Raw genomic sequence first — 20,868 nt, 5'->3', positions numbered from 1 at the left:
GCTAATGAAACACCTGCAGTATATTTATTAACAATTAGGATGAGGAAATGGACAGCATACTGATCAAATTTGTGGTTGATGCAAAGCCGAGAGTTACAGTGAATACATCAGGTGGCAGAATTAAGATCTGAAAACCTAGCCACTGGCTGGCCCAGTAAGCCACGTCCAGCCAGAACAGGTTTAATCTGGGTAAAATCAACTAAACTAAGGCTCAAAAGACCAATTGTACAAGAACAGTGGCTGAATAAGTGTGTCCAAATATTTGAACGTTCACGCTAGGGAAGATGGATTAGATCATATGCCATCTGGGAAAGAAGAAGAATAACCATTTCTTGAGCCCTTACTATGTGCCAGGCATACATACCATCTCATTTAATCCTGTAAAGTGTGTAGTATTATTTCTGTCCAATTATGTAAGGAAATTGGGGTTCAAAGCCCAAGGCCACACAGCAAGTAAGTGACAGCACCACTATTCAAATTGACTTCAAAGCTCAGGTTCTTCACACTGTGCTAAACTGCCTCCCCAAAACATGGCAATCGCCTTGAAGGGAAATGATTCTAATAGTCAGAACCATCCTCTGAAATTTAGCTCATCTCCCGTTACTGGAGACAGAGTGTGACCACCTCCAGGCTGGGATGGGGGAGATACAGGAAATCCGAGGCCATCAATCAGCAAGACTCCTTCCTAATTCTGAGGTTTATGACTCCATCTCTGAAAATTTGCAGAAGCTGTGGTCCTTGTGTTAGATTCAGGACTGTTACCACAGGAAAATACAGCCCCAAATCTCAGTGTCTTACAACAGGAGACTTGTATTTCTCAGTCGTGGGTCTGAGGGCCAGCTGTGGCTAGACTCTAGATCAGGGTCTGGCGGGCCTCACTTTGCTTCTCATTCTGGGATGCGAGTTCAGGGAGCAGCTACTAGCTGGGTGTGCTGTTCACACAAGGGCAGAAGCTCAAAAGCACATGTAAAGCCTCTGTTCCAATGTGAGCCTCATCGTATTTGCTCACTCTGTTCTCGGCCACAGCAGAATCTGTACCTATTCAATAGCCTGCGTTTGAACCGTAGATTTCAACCATTCCCTTGTTAGAGCAGAAAATCAGTTCTTAATTCTCCATAGCCCTGTGGATGGTACTACTCCACTGAGATTTTGTTTCCTTTTATTTTTCTTACTCATTTTGTTTTGCTTTTGCTTTACCTTCAAAAGAAACTAACAGAGGCAATGGCAACCCCAAACCAATCTGAAATGAAGGTATGAGTGAGGTGAATAGAAATGTTCCAAACCTCCCCACAGCTTCCATGCTACGATGAAACGGTAGAGACAGTTAACATGATTGCATCTTTAGCTAGGTATGGTTATTATCTATATCCTTAAACTTTGGATACATCCCTCACACGTGTTCAGGGCACATTTACAAGCACTGCTGGAAAAAAAAAAAAAAAAGATTGAGAAAGCTGTGTTATCTATTTATCTCAGGGGAGATTTATTTCATTTATTTATTTGTTTATTCATTTATTTATTTGATTTATACAGCTGGGTCCAGCACAAGCCCCTGGGCACCCTCACATCAGTTAAAACCACAGATAGAAGCAGAATGCTCAATACAAACAAAATCAACAATTAATGGACTATCCCGAACTGTGAAGTTCTTTGTCAGAACCTTCAAATCATTTCTCCCCACTAACCCCCTTGGGCAGAAGGCTGGGTTAACAGATGGTTAAACAATGTTAAGAGAAGACAAGACAACATTAGTACCAGATGGAGACTGGAAGAAGGACTGTGCAAAATCCACTGAATTATTCATTGATAGCACTATAGGTTGAATTCATGGACATGGGGCTGGAGTTGGATGTAGCAGTAATCTGGTGGAGGTGAGGAGATCCCCAGCTCTAAAGATGGAAGGAGAAGAGGCTGAGGATGGTGAAGTAAGAGTCAGACACTAAGTAAAATTACGTGCACTGTAACACCCCATCCTCTGGACTTACTGGGAATCTGGACAATGTGAATAATCCCATCTGAATCGTTATTTCACTACAGGTACAATCAGGTTTTTGACTAAGCCCCACGTTGGCTTTTCTTAATCACATGTTACTGCACCTGAGTATATATAGCTGCTATATACAGGCGTATCTCTAAATGGGGATCAGGAGAAGGCAGGCAATTTTGATCTTTGGTATTGTGTATGAGTGAAAATTTGTACTATGAGATTAAACAAAACCTTACAATTTTTGTTATTTTTGTTGAGATGTGATGTATTTACAGTAAATACAAAAATCCTAAATAATAGGTCAATAAATTTTAACTTATACATCATGTAATCACCACCAAGATGAGAATATAGAACATTTCCTGCATCACCAAAGCCTCCCTCATGCCCCTTCCTGGTCAATATTCCACCCCTAGAGATACATCACTATTCTGATTTCTGTCACCAGAAGTTAGTTTTGCCTATTCTTGAACTTCATATAAATTATATACAATATGCATTCTCTTGTGTCTGGCTTCTTTCACCCAGCATCTTATCTGTGTTACGCATCCATGTTGTTGCAGGTACTAAAAAAGCATATTTTTATTACTATGCAGTGTTCTATTATATGAATACATTACAACTTATTTGTCCATTTAATTGTTGATGGCCATTAGGGTTGTTTTCTGTTTTGATTATGATGATGATGATTTACAGAGCTGCAATGAAAAGTGTACTTATAGTACAGGTACTATACTACAGTAAGTCTTTGGACATTTAACTAGGAATAGAATTGTTGAGTCATACACTTAGCCTCAATATAGATTGTCAAACAATTTTCCTAAGTGGCTGTACCAATTTACACCCTTGTTAAAATATAAATGTTCCAGAAATTCCCGGCTGTCCAGTGGTTAGGACTCTGCTCTCTCACTGCCCAGGGCCCAGGTTCGATCCCTGGTCAGGGAACTAAAATTCCACAAGCTGTGCAGTTCGGCCATAAATAAATACATAAGTAAATAAATGTTCCAGCTGCCAGTCTGTTTAGCTATAGCAATTGTGATATGTAGTGGCATCTCATTGTGGTTTTGATTTGCATTTTCCAGATGATATCATCTGATATTTTTATAACCCCATTGGCCTTTCTGATATTCTCATTTGTGAAGTGCCTACTGGAGTCTTTTTGCCCAGCTCTTCAGTTGCTTGTACCATGATTTTAATTGAATATGTAGGAACTTATAATATATCATGAATACAAATTCTAGTTGAGTATATGTATTGTCAATCTCTTCTTGTGACTTGCATTTTGTTAATGTTTTAATGATGTTTTTGATTAAATGAAGTTTTAAACTTTATTCAAGTCCAATTTATCAATCTTTCACTTATATGGTTAGTGCATTTTGTGTCCCCTTTAAGATATCACTGCCTATCCCAAGATCTTGAGATCTTCTGTGTTTTCTTCTAGAAACTTTACTGCTTTGCCTTTCACATTTAGGTCTATCCATCTCAAAAAATTATTTTTCCATATAGATATCCCATTGCACCCTTTACTGAAAAGATCATCCTTCCACTCCTGAATTGCAGTGGTGCATTTGTTGTGGATTAGTTGGCTATAGACGTGTGGGTATGTTTCCGGATTTTTTACTCAGTTCCATTTTTCTGTTTGTCCACCCTTGCACGAACACCCACACTCAAGTCTTGATACTGTTAGCGTAACTTACACTCCCCTAATTTTAATATCTATATATGATTTATGAGGTGCTAGAGAACACCTTGCTTCCCCAAGTAAGATCTCTAGGAAAGATAGGAAAGGAACTCCAGCTCAGAAATACTGCTTAGGAGCACATGGGTCAAAGGTCAAGTTCTCCATTATGAGGTCCCTGGAAACAGCTTTGCCTTGTAGGGCCTTTTCTTTGAACAAGCTGAGCCAGCTCTCTGCTAAGCTATCTAAAGGAAGAAGGAAATGTGCCTCCAGACCATCTAGATTTGTCTGTCGTCACTCCCCACTCCTGACATTTATTTGTTTATTAAATTATGTTACTGTACCAACATTTTTTGAATGCCTATTACACAACTTATCCTCCACCAAGGCTTCCAGATATAAAGTTACACAGTGTTGTCACTGTCATGAAGGAGTTCACATTCTCTTCCACAAGCACAGGATAGAGAGATCTGAGTGTGATGATGGGCAGGCCTCTCCTATCTTTCAAAGTGCAGCTCAAAACTCCATACTTCTAAGAGTTCAGATGTATTTCTGGCTTGTAAATTTGTAAAAATAATGAGTGAGTCATTTTTTTTTTTTTTTGCGTTACGCGGGCCACTCACTGTTGTGGCCTCTCCCGTTGCGGAGCACAGGCTCCGGAGGCGCAGGCTCAGTGACCATGGCTCACGGGCCTAGCCGCTCCCCGGCATGTGGAATCTTCCCAGACCGGGGCATAAACCCGTGTCCCCTGCATTGGCAGGCGGATTCTCAACCACTGCGCCACCAGGGAAGCCCTATTTTTAAATTACTTGTTGGATTTCTTGTTTCTGCTCATTTTCAAAGCAGATGTATCTATCATTGCAAAATTTAGAAACATTCTAAATATCCAGTAGGAAAGGAATAGTTAAATTATAGTAAATTAATGAGATGGAATATTAATGTAACCTTAAAAGCGATCATTAAAAAGACCAAGTAGCAAAACGGAAAAGGGATTCAAATTGTGTACATGCAAAAATACTACTATTTATAGACAAAACATGGTGAAAATGTAAAACATGTTGCCGTGGGACTTCGCTGGTGGCACAGGGGTTAAGAATCCGCCTGCCGGTGCAGCGGACACGGGTTCGAGCCCTGGTCCCGGAAGATGCCACGTGCCGCGGAGCAACTAAGCCTGCATGCCACAACTACTGAACCTGAACTCTAGAGCGTGTGTGCCACAACTACTGAAGCCCACTCACCTAGAGCCCGTGCTCTGCAACAAGAGAAGCCACCGCAATGAAAAGCCTGTGCACTACAACGAAGAGTAGCCCCCACTCGCCACAACTAGAGAAAGCCCAAGCGCAGCAACAAAGACCCAACACAGCCAAAACATACATACATACATACATACACACATAAAATTTATTTAAAAAAAAAAACCATGATAAAGTTTTGGCAAAACACAGTTGTTTTCTCTCAAAATGTCCTTTACTATTATTGTTTTTATAATAAATGTAAACCTAGGAGAAAAAACAGAAGTCAATTTTTCTGATTTCTTTCCTTTTAACATATATATTTCCACTGTATATTGATATATACATAAAAGAAGCATTTTTCTTGACTTGTGTGAATATGTGTATGTCAGTTCTCCAGTGAAAATAGTTCCCATCAAAATGAACACAGGAGTGGGCTTCTCTGGTGGCACAGTGGTTGAGAGTTCGCCTGCCGAGGTAGGGGACACGGGTTCGTTCCCCGGTCCAGGGAGATCCTACATGCCGCGGAGCGGCTGGGCCCGTGAGCCGTGGCCGGTGAGCTTGCGCGTCTGGAGCCTGTGCTCCGCAATGGGAGAGGCCACAACAGTGAGAGGCCCGCGTATCGCAAAACAAACAAGAAGAACACAGGAGCAGTTCTACTAAGAACGAGGTGCAAAGGAATACATCCTGGAGCCTTGAACTTAGGCACTGAAAATTCTCTTTGTTTCTGTGCTTTCCATTCCTAAGAATGCAGTAGGTAATTCCAGCATTTCTTTTGAACACACCTACAACGGACGGAGGCTGGTGTCAAAAGCACATCAGCTACCGCGTAGTGAGGGCCTCCCAATCAAGCCAGCACTCTGACCTCTCCTGCCCGTGAAACCAGAAGCTGGGCTCTGTGGTGGTGCCATGGGAAAAGAGGAATGGGGAGCTTCTGCCCCCGCCTGTGGTCCCGGCACAGGAGGGAGCGCTCCTAGGGTAGCTGTCCTGGTCTCTTTCCGCGGTCTCCCTCCTCTCCATAATGAGCACTGCAAGATCTGGAAGGGGGAAGGGAGGTGCCGGCTCTGGGCATGCAGGCATAGCCCTGCCCCCTCCTTCCCTCTCATTGCCCCGCCCCCGGTGTATTTATAGGAACAGGCTTTCTCTCTGTGGGGTCAGTCTTCCTCAGCCTAGTATTGGTAGGGGGATAAATGGGTCTAAATCTGTCATTCAGGATGAAGCAGCCTAGCATGTTTAAAGGCCACACTTTCCAATATCAGTTTTATCAGTAATAACTGATATTTTGGTTTCCAGTCTCTTATGCTTTTGTCTTATTTTGGGTGGTGCTCAGAATCATGCAGAGGAGAAGCATGCTATTTATGGGGCTCCCTTGAACTCTGTTTCCAGTCAGTGACTCAGGGAAGCTGACTCTGAGACAGAGACCAGTGTACAAGAAGTTGATTAGGGAATGCTGTTAGACTGTCACCTGTGGTAGAAGAAAAGGAAGCAGGGTTGGGCAAAGCGAGAATCTAGGCAGCCAACCAACTTTAGCAGGCATAAACACCTCAGCCAGCTACGTGAGGCACTCTGGCCCTCAGATGGTCCCTTTGCAGTTGTCCTGAGTTATGACAAGGAGCTGGGCCTCTAAACCCTGGCTTCCCCCCATGGACCAGTTATTGGAATCTAAGGAAGTGGAGTAAGCTTGATTGAGACAGCTCTTTTCAGCCATGGACACTTCACAGAGAGGGCTGTTGCCCGGGGCCTTCAATCGGCAGATCTCCCGGAAGCTGGGGGATAGTCCTTCAGTCATGAAATGAGGATCTGGGTGAAGCAGAGGGTCCTCCACAAACCCAAACAGGTTCCATGGGCTGTAGGTTCTTTCAACTAGCGTAGTGTTGGGCAAACAGCTTTTTTTTGAGGGGGTTCAAGAATATTTTCAAGATCACGTGTCAGATGTGTATGTGTATTCAAGTTCTTTCGGAATATGCATGTATACACATGTACACATACACACACATTTTATTCCCATGTTATAGAACCTTTGAAATCTTAAGATGAGTTGGCAGAAATTAAATTCTAATGAGGTCCTCAAACTGCCACTGTCAGTGTACATTTGGTCATTCATTTGTTCCACGTGCTTTTATCAAGTGACGACTAGGTACTATGAATGGAGATGCATGGGGGTATACACAGCTCTTGCCTCCATCAAGGGTTTAGTCTCTCAGCTTAAATATTTGGTCCTAAATGAGGTCTTCTTAAAACCCCAAACTACGTTACTCCTCTGATATATGTTCCTGTATGTGATGTACTTCTTCATACTAACCTCACTGTCAATACTTTTAAAATCATCTATCCCTTCAATAATCATTGCTGTTGGAGGCCATATCTGCCTTATTTGCCACTCTAACCCCAGTGCCTTAGAATGGTTGGCACACATTAGGTGATTAATAAAACTTGTTGAAGCAATTGAATGAATAAACAAGCTAAAGAAATGTGTCCATCATTATGACAGATTAAAATGTGAATGATTTTACAACAAAGGAAACCATAAACAAAATGAAAAGACAGCCTATGGCCTGGGAGAAAATATTGGGTTGGCCAAAAGTTTCCTTCAGTTTTTAGGTAAAAATAAAAGACATTTTTCATTTTCACCAAAAACTTTATTAAATAATGTACTCATCCTTTTGTTCCACTACCTTCTGCCATTTTTCAGGCCACTTCATAATTCCATCTTCCCAAAACTTTTTATCTTTCTGAGCAAAGAAATGTTCCAGGTGCCTTTGACAGTCTTCCAGGGAATTGAACTTTTTTCCATTAAGAAAATTTTGTAAAGACTGAAATAAATGGAAGTCTGAAGGTACAATGTCCGGTGAACACGGCAGATGAATCAGAACTTCCCAGCCAAGCTGAAACAGTTTTTGCCTGGTCATCAAAGAACCACATGGTCTTGCGTTATCCCCGATGGAAGATTATGTGTTTTCTGTTGACTAATTCTGGACGCTTTTCGTCGAGTGCTGCTGTCAGTTGGTCTAACTGAGAGCAGTAGTTGTTGGAATTAATTGTTTGGTTTTCCTGAAGGAGCTCATAATAGAAGACTCCCTTCCAATCCCACCATATACACAGCATCACCCTCTCTGTATGCAGACCAGCCTTTGGTGAGGTTGGCGGTGGTTTATTTAGCTTGCCCCATGATGTCTTCTGTTCCACATTATTGTACAGTATCCACTTTTTATTGTCCATCACAATTTGTTTTAAAAATGGAACGTCTTTGTTACGTTTAAGTAGCGAATTGCATGCAGAAACATGGTCAAGGTTTTTTTCGCTTAACTTATGTGAAATCCAAACATCAAAGGGATTAACATAACCAAACTGGTGCAAATGATTTTCAGTGCTTGATTTGGATATTTTGAGTTGTTGGCTATCTCCCGTGTGGTATAATGTTTATTTTTCTCAATTAATATCTCAATTTGATTGTTATCAACTTCAACTGGTCTACCCAACCATGCAGCATCATCCAGCGAGAAATCTCCAGCATGAAACTTTGCAAACCACTTTTGACAAGCTCGATTAGTCACAGCACTTTCTCCATACACTGCACAAATCTTTTTTTGTGTGCTTCAGTTGCGTTTTTACCTTTCTTAAAATTATAAAGTATAATATGCTGAAAATGTTGCTTTTTTTCTTCCATCTTCAATATTAAAATGGCTACACTAAAATTCACCAATTTTGATTCACCAAGTTTTTTTTAAATGCACGCTGATATGACAGCTGTCACATACAATCTAACAAAATTTTTTCCAATGAAGTTAAAGACAACTAAGCACTATTAGAGCCAACTTACAGAAAAGAACGAACAAACTTTTTTGCCAATCCAATATTTGCAAATGATGCGGACTGACAAGGGCTTAATTTCCAAAATAGACAAACAGTTCGTACAACTCAACAACAACAAAAAACAACCCAATCAAAAGCTGGGTAGAAGACCTGAATAGACATTTCCCCAAAGAAGACACATGGATGGCCAAGAGGCACATGAAAAGATGCTGAACATCACTAATTATTAGGGAAATGTAAATCAAAACTGTAATGAGGTACTACCTCACACTGGTCAGGACAGCCATCATTAAAAAATCCACAGATAACAAATGCTGGCGAGGGTGTGGAGAAAAGGGAACCCTCCTACAATGTTGGTGGGAATGTAAATTGGTGCAGCCACTATGGAAACCAGTATGGAGGTTCCTTAAAAAACTAAAAATAGAGTTGTCATATGATCCAGCAGTGCCACTCCTGGGCATATATCCAGACAAAACTATAACTCAAAAAGATACATGCACCCCCTATGTTCATAGCAGCACTATTCACAATAGCCAATACATGGAAACAACCTAAATGTGGTACCTATATACAATGGAATACTACTCAGTCATTAAAAAGAATGAAATAATGCCATTTGCAGCAACATGGATAGACTTAGAAATTATCATACTAAGTGAAGTAAATCAGAAAGAGAAAGACAGATACCATATATCACTTATATGTGGAATCTAAAATATGACACAAATGAGCACATGTGTGAAACAAAACAGACTCACAGACATAGAGAACAGACTTGTGGTTGCCAAGGGGGTGGGGGTGTTGGGGAGGGATGGACTGGGAGTTTGGGATTAGCAGATTCAAACTATTATACATAGAATGGATAAGCAACAAGGTCCTACTGTATAGCATAGGAAACTATATTCTATATTTTGTGCTAAACCATAATGGTAAAGAATATGAAAAAGAATATATATATATTTTAATTTATTTAAAATTTAAAGAAAAAGATTTTTTTAATGTGAATGGGTGCTGTCTGAGGGACACAGCAAGGCTTCCCAAATGGAAAGAAGTTGGAACAGGCTCTTGGCAGCCATATAGGAGTCTGCCCAATGGGCAGAGTGCAGGGTATTTGAAGGAGGGGACAAGTACTCAAGGCTGCACAATTATATCAAGGCCTAGTAGGTTTAGTGATCAGTTTTAGATTCAGTGTGGCCAGTGCATTGAGCAATGAGGCTGCAGATATAGGTTAGCATCATGAGCTGCATGAATTAAACATTTCAGGGGAGACGGCTGGGAGTCAAATGAAAGAGACCATGGGCAGAGTCAGAGCCAGGGGAGTGAAATACGCAAAAGCAGGAAAAGCACAGGGTACATCCGTTGATGCTGCAGCCCTCATTTCATGCAAGGCAAACCTCTAAATATACTAGGCACCAGTTCAGAACAAAGGGCAGAATGACAATCTCTGAAAAACCAAAATGGAATGGCCTGGGTCTGATGCCCTGTAGCAGCATCCACGCACCTTTCCTTGCCAAGGCAGGAATCCAACCATCATCTCCATGAAGATTCCTCTTGCATATACCAGAGAAAACTTCTTTTTTTCTTTACTTGAACCTAAATTATTTTCTAAATAAACAAGTTCAAGAGGTGCTGAGCAAGAAGTTTGCTGGTGGCAGCCAGGTAACACAAGGACTTGACATGATCCAACCTCTGCACAAGCAGATTCAGAAGAAAGTAAGAAGCTGGCAGGTCACAGAGTGCCCTGGGAGAGCTCTCTGCATCAGGAACCAAAGAAAAATCAAACATGCCATGGCTCACCATAAACAAGGCACAGCAGCCCCACATCCGAGGGGCCATCGTTAACTCTTAGCCGTGCACACAAGGTGAAGGACTGGGGAAAGCAGAGGAAGGCAAAGGAGAGAACTTGGAACGCCTCAGGGAATGGGCCAAACCTCAAAATTTTTCCAGCCATGGATAATGAAAGTTGAATCTTATTTTTTCAAAAGTGTTTGGCTAAATGATAATTGATTAAGTTTAGGGTAAATCATGGTTAAGTATTTAAAAAATATTTTTAGTTTAACATTATAATTAGATACTTGTATATACGATAGAGGTCCAGAGAGAACTCCAGTTATCAGAACTGAGTCAAAATAAAACAAAACAAAATTTAACAACACTGTGGTTCTTGGTCATCATCCTCCAAATATGATTTTTAAAAGTACATTTTTCATGCCATTTTTAGAAACTCCAATCAATTCCCAGCTCTAGGCTTCTGGGGATCCTCTCTCCTCTTAGCTTATATGCCCTAGCTTTTTTTTTAGCATAATACTTGTATTTAATTTTCTTTAATATGTATTTATTTGAGCCTCCATCCGAATCATCCTTGTTTACTCACACAGTATCTGATTCAATATTTTTATTTTTGGAATTATAGCCAATGAAATGGCATAGGGGGTGCCGGTTTTGGAACACCTTAGCAGAACTCCCCGTAATGATTAAATAATATGCTGTCACCATATTTATAAAACAGAAAGTAGAGTAAATTCCTTGGTTGAAAGTGGGACTTGGGGTGAGGAGAAGTGGGATGCACCAGGAGCCCCACTCACTCAGGGCCCCCTCTCACTCCAGAAAGGCTTTTGGATCCCTCAGAATCCTCAGATCATTGTCTAGAAAACACTGATGTGGCAGCGAGAAGCCTGAACTAAGAATCAGAAAAATCTGGTTGCAGCTGTGATTGTGATTGTGATTGTGTCACTGACCTTAACCAGACTTTCGGCACCTCTGAGCCTGTCTTCCCCGTGTGAAATAACTGAAGTAGAATAAGTAACTCGAAAGTCTGAGTCTCTAATGAAACAAATCTTAGTATCCTGAGAACCAAAGTTCATTAATTTGGATAAATGACGGCTCTTTTACTAAAAGCTTATACATGAAAATCAGGGCTTGTCAGAATGTTTCTGATCTCTGATTTATCCTTAGTTTCATTAATAAGATCTCTGCTTTTTTTTGCACTTTAAGATTATTTGAAACTGAATAATTTATATTCACAATAGCCAAAGCATGGAAACAACCTAAGTACCCATCAGCTGATGAATGGATAAAGAAGATGTGATAGATGATAGATAGGTAGATAGATAGGTAACAGAACATTATTTAGCCATGACCAAGAAGAAAACCCTGTTCGTCTATTACAACATGGATGAACCCGGAGGGCATTACGCTAAGTGAAATAAACCAGAGAGAGGAAGACAAATAGGCATGGTATCACTTATATGTGGAATCAAAAAAACAAAAACAAAACTAAAACTCAAAGAAACAGAGAGTAGAAACGTAGTTGCCTGGGACTGGGGGTGGGGGAAATAGGGAGAAGTTGGTAAAAGGGTACAAACTTTCAGTTATAAGATGAATAAGGTCTGAGCATCCATAATATATCATGATGACTGTTGTTGATAATCCTGTTTGTATAATTTGCCGAGAGTAAAACATAAATGTTCTCATCTCCCAAAAAAGGTAAATAGGTGAGGTGATGCATACGTTAATTAACTCAATGAGGGGAATCTTTCACAATGAATACAACATTGTACACTTTAAACATATTATAATTTTGTCAATGGTACCTCAATAAAGCTGGTGGGAGAAAATCAGGAACTACACAGTTAGAATCTTATTCTTGAATGTTTTCCAGTTCTCTTAAACTCTCTTCCCTTTCAAAACATTGCTGTAGAATTCGGCCTATCTGTTCTCTCCTTTAAAACGCCAGTCCTCCTGAAGTCCAGGCCCAACCTCTTCCCTCTCGGTTATCGCGTTAGGGTGACTTGGCATGGACACTTCTTTCCCTTAGCTTTTATCATTTCCACTTTACCAACCAATTTCCCCTTGTCGTGCAGAATTAGGACCAGAGTAACAGTTTTCCCCTTGGCTTTCTCTCCCCTCTAGGGGAAGAAATTCCCCTAGTCATGTGGGCAGCGAAGCCCAAAGCCATAATCTCCTGGGGTTTAGAGAGTTTCACTGACCACCCCTTATCAGTTGAATGGGAATGAAAATTGGCCAATTTCTAACTCTTGAATTCTCATCAGGACAAACCCATTAGAAGCATTAGCATATAGAGTGGGGCTTGCAGGAGTCACTCAGCTGCTGTTCCCTTGCCCTCAGGGATGTACTATCATTTTGTCATGCGATGGTCCACTAGCCCACCTTCACTTAGTACCTCTTGTGCAACCTCTGTGATGTCTAGCACATTTTTTTTCTCTTAAACACAGGTGAATGGGGGCATATAAATCTGTGACATTTAAGAGAGATCCTCAAGTATGAAAGTTGGTGATGATTTTTCACTATGTCTTATTTCTCATCAGCTCCTCATGGTTCCAAATGGAATCAACACTTGGGTGTCCCAAATCACTTCAAATACCCCATGTACAAAATCAGTACTAGCTCCCTACCAAAACAGTTCACTTTCCCAAACTCCCATTTATGTAACTCCTGTTCTCCCAGCCTTCCTGGCTAGAAAATGTGGAGTCACCTAAGCCTTTTCTCTCCTCTATGATCTTTTAGTTAAAACTCACCTATTTAGGAATTGGTAATAGGTCAGGGGAAAATCCATCACTTAAAATCATTCTTTAATCATGATTTTAAAATGTTAAATGATGCAAAGTGAAGTGAAAGCTGGGGAAGGTTTGAGGCACTAGTGTGCATTTTGAGTGCTTATTTAGCTTCTCATGAGTTCCAACACAATCTGAGGGTTAAAGAATGGTAATTACAGAGGTTGCATGATACAATGGCTTCTCAGGGAAACATTTTTGAGTGCCCATTTGTTAACTGGTTTTTCTTTCTGTGCCAAATGCATTAAGAGTTTGTCATAGTTTAAATGTAATTAGATGTACATTCAAGAGAAAAGTAAACGTTTTGGAAGTTTGCTTTGTTTTGTTCCTCCGCGGCATGTGGGATCTTCCCGGACCGGGGCACGAACCCGTGTCCCCTGCATCGGCAAGGGGACTATCAACCACTGCGCCACCAGGGAAGCCTGTTAAGACATTTTTTGGACTTGGTTCTTTCCTCTGTCATTGTGGCTATTTGGAGGCCAAATCGGAAACTGCAGTATCTGTTCTTCAAAACCTTGGAAATGATTTCCTATCTGATGATCTATGGCATGTTTTTCTCAGCAATGATTGCATTCCTCTAAGAGACAAGCCATGCCTTTAGAAGTGATTAATCTGTTTGTACATTAAATCTATTTTTATTAGAATCAATATGGACATTATGTTAGGTAAAGCTCTGTGGGAGGAACTTGAGAAAATTTATGATCCAACAGAAGAAGCCAGATTTTAAAGGACAAAGATCGGTTCTTTGGTTCTATTATCTGGGTTTTCTGTCTTGTTTTGTTTACTTGGGTTGTTTGGTTTATTGGTTGGTTGGTTCTTTTTTGTCCCCCAAGTGACAGTGGTAATCGCTGCTGCTGACGCTCTGCCCAGATTCCCTTTACTGAGTCGGTCCACCCATCACAAGATGCTGTGATTTTTGTCTCCCGGTGATTGACAGCTGCCTCCACCCCCTTTCCAGGGATTGTCCTTAACAGAAAAGAGCCCTCTCACCAAGGACATTATACTCACTGCCCCCCACCCTCAGGCAGCCCACAGGCAAAGACTTGCTTTGCAAAGGCTTGTCCTGCCCCTTGCTGGACAATTCTGTGGAGTGACTGATGCACCAGAACCCCCCTCCCTCCAGTAGATCAGGTGGCCAAGGCTAGACTTGCTCTTTCCCCTTTCCTATCTTCATTCTGTCACAGAGTTTTTCTAAGAAGCAGACTCAATAAATCAAGGGCACAAGATCTACGTCACAGACTGCTCCTTGGAAACCCAAACGAAGACAGGTGCTGTTTTCTTCTCTGTCCTGTTGTAGATTTATTAATCTCTATAAAGTAAGCAGATCGTTTCATGAGGATGACTGTTAACTCATTAAAGGCTTCCCAATATGTCAAATCACTGCTTTAGGTCTTGTGGGAAATCACTGTAGGAGGCAGTTCCAACCCACAAGGCAATAACATTTGATTAGGAAATTATAACAAGATACAAACATATCAAATGGTAAAATTTAAATAGCTGAAGATGACACAAGCTATGTCAAGACAGTTCATGATTAATCACCAAAGATATTGGGAAGACAGTTGACACAGAAATTGTTGCCTCCATAAGTCAGACAAATTTCGTTCCGTTTTCTTCCATTTCTTACTGGCTGTGGAAAAGGACACAAGCTGATTAATCCCTCTGGGCCTCAGTTTTATCAGTAAAATAAAGGTTAAGGACTAGATAATTCCAAGATGCTGAGGTGGCTGTTTTGAGAAAAGGACAGAGTACATTCGAGGCAGAGTGAGAACACGTACAGAAGAGCAGAAACAGGGAAGTGAATCCACGGAGATGGTTGGCATTGGGGTATTTTGTTAGAGCATTCGTGGGAGATCGTATTCTAAGGAGCTATATGGGAAAGTGTTTAATGCCAAGGTTAAGAAATGCGGAAACCCTACCCTATCAAATAAAATGCAGTCTTATTGGCATGGCAAGGATGGCACCTAGGCCCTTCCTTTTGCTATTGTGAATCCTGTCTGCCTTTTCCATAATCCCCAGGATACTTGCATGTACTCTACATAGCCATAATGAACTATCTGCCGTTTCTGGAAGATACCAAGGCCTATTACACTCTAAGGCCTTTGCACATGCCGTCCATTTGCCAAGAACATAGTCCCCCTCAGTACCCACATATTAATCCATCTCGTTTCTCAAAGCCCAGTGTAACTGTCATGTGCTATGACATGTCACACCCCCCAGGCAGAGCTGGTCACAGCTTCCTCCGTCCTTTCCTTGTATCTTGTCTATATCGACAATATCACTTACTGCATTGTATTACAAAGATCGGTTTGCATACTTTCTTCACTCCTTAGGAGTTTATGTGTTCCTTGAAGACAAAGCTAAGTTTTCTTCATTTTCTCCAATCCACCATGTTACCCCACTTTCCCCACCACACACATATCCACTCTAGAGCAGGGATAACAAACAGCAGGGAGCTCATTTAATCCCATTAGAAGGAGTGAGTCTGAAAAGCATTACATCTTGCATGGGCCCTGGGCACTTTTGCCTTCATGGGTCACTTTGTCCATTAAAAAAGTTGTTTTTATTTATATTTTATAACTGCATTGGTATAAAAATGAGTATATTAATATTCTATACTGAAACATTTTTTTGACCTAAAAGTTCATTTTTTTCTTCTGATTTTAAAACAAAACATTTTTGTCTGCCCCTAAAAGTACTGTGGACCCCATACCCTACGCCTACCAAGACTAATAGATAATCCAGTCCCGGAATGAATGGACAAATGTATTCATCAATGAAGCTCTTTTTACAGATATTTATCTTTACTTACATAAGGTGAATTAGGTTTATTTCATCTGTTTTGAGTAAGATATAAAATATTTGATTATATATTTCTTTGGCTTTATTTTTTTTCTACGACAGTGGTTATTTTTGAATCATAAGTAACATCATGGGAAATTTAATAGAAATGTTCATGTGAAACACTACTCAGACTGTTTTGAATAGCAATTTAAAATGACTAGTCAAAATTATCACTAGGAGGGCACCCTACTGTTCTTTGAATAGAACAAGAGAAATGTATTAAAAATCAAAAGGAAAAATTAATTTCCTAGTATAACATAAGGAATGATTTCAAACAGACTGTGCATTATTAGTTTATAACTACTATCTACAAAATGTCATAAAAATTAGATTTCCGATGGTAGGTAAGGTTTGTCTCCCTGAAAAAAAAAAAAGGGTTTTAATAAATATTAAGCACAGAAGTATTGGGGGATGATAAAGATTCACTAATTAAGCATTGAACATGCAGTGATCCATTTGACACCAAAGAATTAAAGACACAAAAAATTGCTTAGCTAAATGCAACTGCCAAAAGAGTTGAACTCGCTATTTTTGTGCTCAAAAGAATGACAATTCATCTAGTAGAAAATCTTTCTTCACCATTTATGAGTCGTTAGAAATACTGCATTTAAGGATGAAACAGGATTTTCAAGACACGGATTCTTAGAAATGAGGCAGGTCCTTAGTGATCCATTTTCTTTTCTGTAAAGAAATAACGTCTCCAGCATCCCTGGAAAATGTTAAATAATGATGGCTATGATATTCTCAGAGCTGGGAAACTCACTCACAAAGCAGTCTGTTTTGCTGTTGTATAATTCTAATTTTTAAAGTATATCCTGTTCATGCCAAGCAAAAAATATACCCCGCTCCTTGCCAAAAAGTACACAAAGATTAACATTTCACTAGTACTTGGGGGAAACGACAGGTAGAACAGAATTGATTTGGTTTCCAAATTAGCAAACTATGGCCTTGGGCACTAAAACACTTTTTTTTTTTTAAATCTTAAGCAGTTTTTGACAGGCATCTTTCAGACCGTGTAGAATAGTGGACAGAGTGGAGGTTTTCAATTAGAAAAATCTGAATTTGAATTTTGGATCATTTATTAGCACCTGTATGACCTTAGGGAAGTGGCTTAAATTCTACAAGTTTCATTTTTCTGTCTCCAAAACCTTGTGTGCTGAGAGGATTAGAGATAATGTATGTAAAGCATCTACTTGGTTCTTGCTACAAAGTAAATATTCAAAATATGCCCCCTACAATTAGTTTGTCTCCTTAAAGGTGCTGATCTTATTTTGACATTTTACTGATTTGGGGGGATGATAATAATCAGCATTAATTATTGTGGAGCACTTTGAAACAGGTCACAATGTTTATCATCACTTTAAAAGTGTCCAAAAGCTACTCTCTCTGGTTCCATGGTTGCTTTTTAATTTTTTCTTTATCCCTCCTTGCTGTCAGTTTGTTGGCCTCTCACTACCGTTTCTCAGTCTCTCCTGTTAATCTGCTCTTGTCTTGGGAACAAAGGAACAAAACCAAACCTGTTAGCTTGTGTTTAAAATAAGTGTCCATAGGGTCTGCATATTAAGTCTGAGAAACGCTTAAAAAGTTAAGTATTACCATTCAGAGCTGAGATTTTAGTGCGTATGTCTGGCAGGTATTATAGCCAATTCTGAGAACCTTTAGCCTTACCTCCAGCCTCATGACTGTCTTCTAGAGGGTTGTGATTGTTGCTGACCTTTAGATAAGCACAGAAGATAGATGGATGGGTGGGTGGATGGATGCATAGATGGATGGATGGATGGATGAATAGATAGATAGATAGATAGATAGATAGATAGATAGATAGATAGATAGATACTTGTTTTGTGAGGTATGAACTAAAATTTCCAAATTACTGCAATGAAAAATGGCTTAGTTAATCTGCATTCCCAAGGTTATAGAGCCAAATCTCTGTTTTTCATCTGTAAGATGAGGCAAAATTCATTTAGGCTGACCTGTTTCACAACTGAACTGTGAAACAGGATGGAACAGATATGAAAGGCATAAAGAACAGAAATGCAAGTGCCCTATAAATACAACTTGTCAATGCTATTATGAACTTTGAACACTATCTTTTCAAAAGTGGATGATGTATCTATTTTGCATTTTTATCTAGCAGAGGAAAAATTAAATATGTTTCTGTTCAGTTGTACAGCTCTTTCCTTTCTTGAGATCCCATTATTCTGCTTTCTTCCAACACCCTTTTAAGCAGCCAGAGTTTTGCATAGATCACATTTGTGAGCCTTGATCCTAAGTTGTGTTGTGATTTATTACTGTGGTACTCAAAGTGTTTTTCAGCAATGCTAAGCCATGCCTGATTTTTTCACCAGTAGGCAAAATAAAATATTTGTGCTTATTTTTTATTAAGTCTAACAATATTTCACCCAATGATTATATTAAGAAAAAATATATAGAGAGTCATCTTCTGATTAGAATTCCTCTTCTTTTTTTAAAATGGTATATATGTGATACATAAGTGCAAAGTCTCTCGTAAAAGATAAAATGCAGATTTCCATATAAAATATTTAAGTTGAATGAAATGCAAGTATTTCTGTACTTAGACAAACAGACACGTGTTCCAAGTTGGGTGAAGTACTTATTTACTGCTGTATGTCAAGTGACCCCCCAAACTTAGCAGCTTAAAACAACAAACATTATCTTGGGGTTTCCATGGGTCGGGAATCTGGGTGGGACTTAAAAGAGCTCCTCTAGCCCAAGATGCAGTCAAGCTGTTGGCTGGAGTTGCAGTCAGGTTGAGATTCAACTGGCTCTGGAGAATCTGCTTCCAAGCTTGCTCCCTTGGCAAGATTTAGAAAATCTGCTTCCATGTCATGTGGTTTTTCAGTGTATGAGCCTGTCCATAGGCTGCCTGGGTCCTCCCAACATGGTATGTGGTGATGAGAAAAAGGGACAGAGAAACAGAAAGAAAGAGGGTGATGGGGATAGGGGACAGGGAGAAATGGCCCAGAGAGGAATTAAGACAAAAGCCACTCTCCTGGATTATCTGTGTGCACATCTGCCTCTATCTGAGGGAGCATAGCTCTGAGAGCTCCCTCAGGGCAGTGATGGAAAAGGGAGCTAACATTTTTGAGCTCCTACAAAGAGACAGGCCCTGTACTAGACATGTTCACGTGGATTATTTTTAATCTTCACTCAAACCTGCCAGGAAGTCCCTTTCATCTGCAATTTATAGAAGAAAAATACTGAAGTAACAAGTCTATGACCACACAGGTGGAAAAAGGCAATGGAATCAGGATTAAAACCAAGGTTATAGGGGTCTAAAGCCCGTGTCATGTCCACTGATATATCACATTGCCCCTATGCCTATGTCATTGTGCCAGGGCCTTAGTTTGTCTCAGGAAATGTTTAATGGACAATACTACATTTTGGAAATTCAAAGGAGGAGATTGGATGTACCATCTAGCTCTAAAAGGCCTATAAACAAATAAATTAATTATATACACATATATGTATATACATATATGTGTATAAATGTTATGGGTTGAATTGGGTTCCCTCAAAATTCATATGTTGAAGCTCTAACCTCTCAGAAATTGATCATATTTGGAAATAGTACCTTTAAACTGTTGATTCAGTGAAAATGAGGCTATTAGTTTGTCCCTAATCCAATCTGACAGGTTTCCTTATAGGAGAGAAAATTTAGACACACAAACGGATGCAAGGTGCATGCACACAGAGGAAAGATTATGTGAGGACCCAGAGAGAATGCAGCTGTCTGCCAGCCAAAGAGAGAGGCCTCAGTAGAAACTAAACCTGCTGACGTCTTAGACTTAAACTCCTGGTCTCCCGAACTATGACAAAATAAATGTCTGTTGTCTAAGCCACCCAGTCTGTGATATTTTGTTATGGCAGGCCTAGAAAACTAGTATAATAATACACACACACACACACACACACACACACACAAACACACTCATATATACGTGCAAATATATAGTAACATAAAATATATATGTATATATCAGGAACCCTTAAAATAAAGTAAAAATTTATATTAAATACTAAATAATACTTTCTGTACTGAGAGTTTACACTAGGTTAGCTAACTGGTATTATGCTTGATTCTTTCACCTGTCATTTTTTTTTTCATCAAATGAGACATAATTCATTTCACAAAACTTTGTGGTGCATACGTATGATGCCTTGACGGCTTCACCTGTCATTTTCCAAGAACTTCTGAGGCTCTCTGGTGGGTGGGAGGGAAGTAGTTAAGGTATGAGCAAAGAGAATTAGACTCATACTCAGAGAAACTGGCTTTAAATTTTGACTCTGTCATTCATTTTCATCTATATGACCTTGGGCTAAATGCTCAGGCTTTCTTAGCCTGTGTTCCCTTATTTTTTCACTTCAGCTCTCATTTCTTGAGTATCTACTACAGGCCACACTGTGCACTGATCATTTTTGCATAAATCATCTCAATTTGTAAAATGTGATAACAATGCCACCTAGCAGGGTTGCTGTGATGATCAAGTGGGATGATACATATGCAAGGGTTTTGTAAACTGCACAGGCATGTACAAATATTAGGGTGTGTCATTTTTCAGTTTTCCACATCAGTGCTTCCAAATGATAAAAATGTAATTTTGACCTTAGAAACAACTACTCATCTAGTTTTATTTTCTAGCTAAATGATCCAGAGGTAATCTAAGAGTTATATTAATATTCCACGAGCTCAACTTTAAACCTATCACTCTCCTGCTG

Source organism: Lipotes vexillifer, unplaced genomic scaffold (genome assembly GCF_000442215.2).
Source record: "Lipotes vexillifer unplaced genomic scaffold, Lipotes_vexillifer_v1.1 scaffold186, whole genome shotgun sequence".
NCBI classification, from domain to species: domain Eukaryota; kingdom Metazoa; phylum Chordata; class Mammalia; order Artiodactyla; family Lipotidae; genus Lipotes; species Lipotes vexillifer.
The sequence above is the reverse complement of the archived record's forward strand: the minus strand, read 5'-3'. Positions refer to the sequence as shown.